This window comes from Adiantum capillus-veneris, chromosome 21 (assembly GCF_014529385.1).
Source record: "Adiantum capillus-veneris isolate H3 chromosome 21, ASM1452938v2, whole genome shotgun sequence".
Taxonomy (NCBI): domain Eukaryota; kingdom Viridiplantae; phylum Streptophyta; class Polypodiopsida; order Polypodiales; family Pteridaceae; genus Adiantum; species Adiantum capillus-veneris.
The window spans coordinates 50,910,896-50,916,543 of NC_140951.1; the positions used below are offsets into that span (position 1 = coordinate 50,910,896).

The 5,648-nt window shown below is 42.1% G+C and overlaps 1 pseudogene; it reads left to right on the plus strand.

Annotated features, from left to right (window-relative positions):
- The first annotated feature begins 1,106 nt into the window (after positions 1 to 1,106).
- Positions 1,107 to 2,018, plus strand: LOC147430933 (4-hydroxy-tetrahydrodipicolinate synthase, chloroplastic pseudogene; annotated as a pseudogene).
- The last annotated feature ends 3,630 nt before the right edge of the window (positions 2,019 to 5,648 follow it).

Below are 5,648 nucleotides of genomic sequence, written 5' to 3' on the forward strand. Positions count from 1 at the left end.
TTGGCTATGATTTAGTGGATGTGTATGCCAAATGCGGTAGTGAAGACAACATAAGTTCTTGATGATGAGCTGCCTGAGAGAGAGAGAGAGAGAGAGAGAGAGAGAGAGAGAGAGAGAGAGAGAGAGAGAGAGAGAGAGAGAGAGAGAGAGAGATGAAATGAAATGATATATTAACACAAGCCCTTGATGAAATGAGTTGCCTGAGAGAGAGAGAGAGAGAGAGAGAGAGAGAGAGAGAGAGAGAGAGAGAGAGAGAGAGAGAGAGAGAGAGAGAGAGAGAGAGAGAGAGAGAAATGATATATTAACGTCTTCAAAAGGCCAAAATAACCTATGAGACCAATATGCTACATACTATGAATCTGATACCATCTATGAGTACAAAAAAAGAGATACTAAATTGAATCTAGAAGTGTTACTAGCTGGATTTGTGTGGGGTATGTGTGATCACTGATACAATGGGTGCCCAATACAAGAGAGAGATACAATGGATGATTAATCCATCCACATATGTACTATGGATGTCAAGATAGTATGGCTCAAATCCTTTGTTGTAGTCTCCATCGATGCTGTGAAGCTCCTCTCCTCAATCGTGGGCATCTTGATCTCCCTAGATCCAATGTTCAATCAACGAGAGTACAATGGGTGTAGAGTATAAGCTGAGATTTGCAATGGTGGTTGCTCCTCTATTTGTCTAGTGTCTGGTGTGAAGAAATCAATAATATGTCTTTGGGATTGTCTCTCTCCAAATCTCCTAAGTAAACTATCTCTTTGTCTGTGTAACTCAAGTAGGTATAGTCCAAGACATCTCTGATCCTGATAGCTCATGACTCTAGAGAAGGGTCCAAATCCTTCTCTGAATAGACAATGGAAGTGGCCCCGTATGTCGTAATACACTGTGCACTAACATATATAATACATCTCCATCTCTGGCTCTGTATGGCATGGAAGGGGGTCCCACCAAACACAAAGCGAGAACTTTTGAGCAAACCAAAAATCGAGCTAGGTTTATTAAATGGAATGAGAGATGCATAAATGATTATTCACCTTACCATATAGAATTATATTGTACACATCGTCATCACCACAAGACAAGTTGTGCATGGATTCCTTCGAGATTTGCAATGTTGCGAGCTCCTCTTCTTTCAATGAAAATTAGCTTTGAGCTTAAAAACACTACTCCAGTTCAGGATATAAGGAAGCGGAGGCTGATAACTGCAATTAAGACTCCATATTTGCGCTTTGATTTGGAGGCATACGACAAGCTGGTACACTCTCAGATAGAAAAGGGGGTGGAGGGGGTTATAGTAGGTGGAACAACGTTAGGGGAGGGCCAGTTGATGGTCTGGGATAAGCATATAATGCTTATTGGTCAGCATTGAACATAGTTTTGGAGTAGGGATTCATGTAGCTCTTCATATTAATCCATACTACGAGAAAACTTCTCATGAGGTCTTATTTTTCCACTTTGATCAGAGTGTTTTCTCCATGGGTCCAACTGTGATTTACAATGTTCCTACAAGCACTGGGCAAGACATTCCCCCTAGTGTGATAGAAAAGCTTAAGGATCTACCCAATTTCGATGGTGTGAAGGAGTGCATTGGCAATGATCAAATAAAGGGCTATAGTTCAGACTCAATGTAGTTGTTTGGAGTGGAAATGATGATCAATGCCATGATGCAAGGTGGGAGTTTGTTTCAAGAGTTTTGTTGTTAGCAACTTGAATCCTGGGCTAATGCATGATCTCATTATCAAAGGGAAGGACAAGGGACTCAATGAAAAGATGTTGCTACTGGTTGTTTCCTAAACCCAATTCCAATGGCCTTAACACAGCTCTTGCACAATTGGGCATTGTGTGACCAGTTTTCCATCTACCATATGTTCCTCTGAATATAAAGAAAACGCAGGAGTTTGGTCGTGAACATTTCATTGGTGATAGAGATGTGCAGATTTTGAGTGACGAGCATTTTCTCGTGCTGCGTAGAGTTTTGTTGAGCGGTATAGAGATCAAAAGCACTTAAAAATCACAATAATTATAAAAACCTTGAAGATCCTTGTCCATGACTAGAGAGATAGGGAGGGTGCATGCAAGGAGTACTGAAACGGAGGCAGTCTATCCATGTTGAAGCCATGTGATTGAAACCATGTTGTCATATGTTGTCTCTGGAGAGATCCCGAAAACTATGCATCAAGGATACTAAATTAGTAAGGACCTCGACCTGCACGAGAGGGGGGGTGCTAGCTTGGCTCGAATAATCTCATTAGCCATTGAGACCTTAGTCCGAATCATCTAGAGACCTCTCCATACATCTTCTTCCATTAGCGTTACCTACAAATGAGCTTGAAATTGATCCATACTGCACTCAGTCCAGATGTTGCTACAGGTGCGCAAAATCTTCTGCAGAGCTGACGACGTTGAAAAATGAGATGCTACAAGCAATGCCTCAAACCAATGCGAAGTGAAAAAAAAAGGGAGAGGGGCTAGAGCCCTCCCATCATCCCACGCGTGGATGATAAGAGGGCTCCAGCCCCTCCCCCTTTTTCTAAAGACTTTTTTCGCAACGATTTCTCCTCGTCGTTCCCTTCCAGCCCCATCATCCGTGCGCGGGGCTCCAGTCCCTCCCCCTTTTTTAAAGACTTTTTTCACAACTAGTTCTCCTCATCGTTCCCATGCATTTAGGTGGACATGGTGATGCTTACGTGTGGCTCAGGCCCAATGGGGTGTGCCTCTTTCCCGATGCTATGTGGCCATTGCCTGACCATGTTTCATGGCTAAGATTTGAAAGGGATAAGCACCTCCACTTATGATGCAATGCAAGATAGGGTTTAGGGCTGCATTTGAAGAAAAGTTGTTCCATTCACGTGCATTTTTTGAAAATTGTTTAAAAAACAAAAAAAAGGGTGGGGAGGTAGAGCTCCTTCATCATCCGCATGCGCACAGATGATGAGCGAGCTCTACCTCCCCCTTTTTTTTGCAAATCCGTCAAACTCTGTCGAACTTCGTCATTTTTTGCAAATCCCTTGAACTCCGTCAAGCTTATTTTACTTGATTATTTTTACTTTTATTATATTTTTTATTTTTTCCAATTATCTTAATTTAACTTTACATAATATATGATATTGTTTACTATATAGCATATAGTATATATAATACTATAATATATATGATATAACTTTAGTATAGTATATATAATATATAGCGCTATATATAGTATATAATATATATAAATGAGGTACAAATAGCTTGATTACAATGGAAGGCCAATCCGTTCTAGGAGCTTCTTATCTAGAACGTTGTCTCTTGGAGTGCATTGATTGTTGGGTATACCCTAAAGGAGCATGGCCAAGAAGCTCTAGGATGTTTTGAGGGGATGACAAGTGAGGGCACCTCTCCAAATGCAATGACAGAATATTGTGGCATCAGGCATAAGAACCCGCAATAACATTGTTTGTTAGGGGCTGTTATAAAGAAACATAATGCTTTGAAATGCCTTGGTCAACTTGTATGCTATATGTTTGTAGTTTAGAAAGGACAAAAAATGATGGCGGAGGATCCTCTTTGGGATGTCATCTCCTGACACACATTTTGTCAGGATATGGCCAGGATGTTATCGGGTGCTTTCGATGGATGCGAAGCAAGGGTGTTTCTCTAGATGGAATCATCTATGCTTGGATCTTGAAGGATGTGGCACTACACAAGATACGTATTTGTGCAAAAGAATTGAGGATGATGTTATTAGTCAGGTGTTGTTGAGAAATAATGTCATCCTTGACAATTCCTTGATTGACATGTATATATTAAGTGTAGTGAACTTTAGAAAGCACAAAAAGTGCTTGAGGAGCTTCTTATTTGGAATTTCATCTCTTGGAATGCACTAATTGGGGGATATGCCTTAAAGGGATGAGTCCAAGAAGCTCTAGGCCTTTTTGAGGGGATAACAAGCGAGGGCTTCTCTCCAAATGCAATCACCTATGCTTGCATCTTGATGGCATATGGTAACTCAAGTTAAGGCGACGTGCTCTCAGACTCCACACACATCCCCCCCCCCCCCCCCCCCCCCCCCCCCCCCCCCAAAAAAAAAGAAAAAAAAACCCTCTCACAAGAACAACACATAGGTATGCTTGCTCGAATCATTTGGATCATGTTTAATAGATTTATTTTTCCATTCCAAACAATACAATCTTGGTGAGAATATTTTGGGAAGTTCTTCATTAAAAGGGAAAGCTTCAAGATCTACAAGTTCAACAGCTGTTAAGGTGGCCATCAAGCCATCACTCAACTACACACCTCTAGGCATTGACTCGGGGGAGGTTGTTAGAAGCTGGACACACCCCACGGCATCCAACTACTCGGCGGATTATTATTTTTTGTAATTAGTCATTCATTGAGGAAAACCCGAATTTTCACCTTGTAAATATTGGGACTTACAGAAGTTTCCAGATTGTATCCCAGTTTTGATAGTTAGATGGAGTAGATGGATGATTTTGGTACTTTAGGGTTTGAAAAGTTGTAAGGTATATATATCACTTTTTGACCTTAATGAAAAAAAACCTTTTGTCATTTTAAACAAGTTGAAGTTTGTGAGTGAGCATACTGTGTACGTGAGAGAGAGAGTGAGATTTGTCTTGACGCTACGTGTGCTACGGTGGTCGAAATTGAGTGTGGAGAAGTGCAGCGTGTTACCCCCGAATAGAGCTACGAGCTGATACCAACATTGCGCGCGGTCCGGCTTTGGGAGCTCCTTCTACGAGCTTCATCGGTTGTTTGGGTGAGCATACGTTATCTGATTTCACATTGCAGCATATCCACGCGTTCACATTGAGTAGAGCTACACATTAGGCACTTCAGATTTCAAAAACGAAGACCTGCAGATTTCGGCCAGACATCCTACGTGTTTCTACACCGGGTGTGTTGGGTCGTGATTTTGGTTCATAGACCTTAGGGAGAGTGGCCTATAGGTATTAGCAGGGTCTCCTTCAAGTTCTATGGTGTTTCGAAAGTGTTTGATGTGTGTTCGACTCTAGCAAGCGTTGTAGGAAGCATCCTCTTTTGCTCTCTTGAAGACTGTGACTTAGACAATTGGTAGGGACCTCTGTAGGAATTAGTTAGGAGTCGGTCGAGTGTAGGTTGACACCTTATGCTTGCTTCCACGTGCCTATGGGTCGAGCTTCGTCCTTAGCTGACATTACTTGTTAGGTGAGTTATCGCTGTGCTGACGTCCATCGCGGCGAACCCGTCAAACATTGGCGCCGCTGCCGGGGACGAAAACCTTAGGTAGGTGACCGAGACTAATCCTTGAGGATTGGGATTTTTGGCTTGCCAAGAGTCTCGCTTTACATTTAGATAGGATCAGAGGGTGGAGGACTCTCTAGGTCTTAGAGGGAGTCTAGGAAGCGTGTGTCTGGCCTAGATCCTTCGACTTAGGTAGAGGAGGTAGACTTAGGTAGTTTTAGGTAGTAGTCGAGTCTAGAGTAGAAGAGGGAGTGGTAGAAGCGATGAGAGGAGAGCTTGAGAGTCCGGAGAGGCCAAAAAAGCAACCAAAAACACCATTATCACCATTTCTTCATGGTAGGTAGGAGTAGAGTAAGTAGAACATCATGATTCAGATCTAGAGCATTTCATGCATGTATACTTGCTTGGTAGAATCATT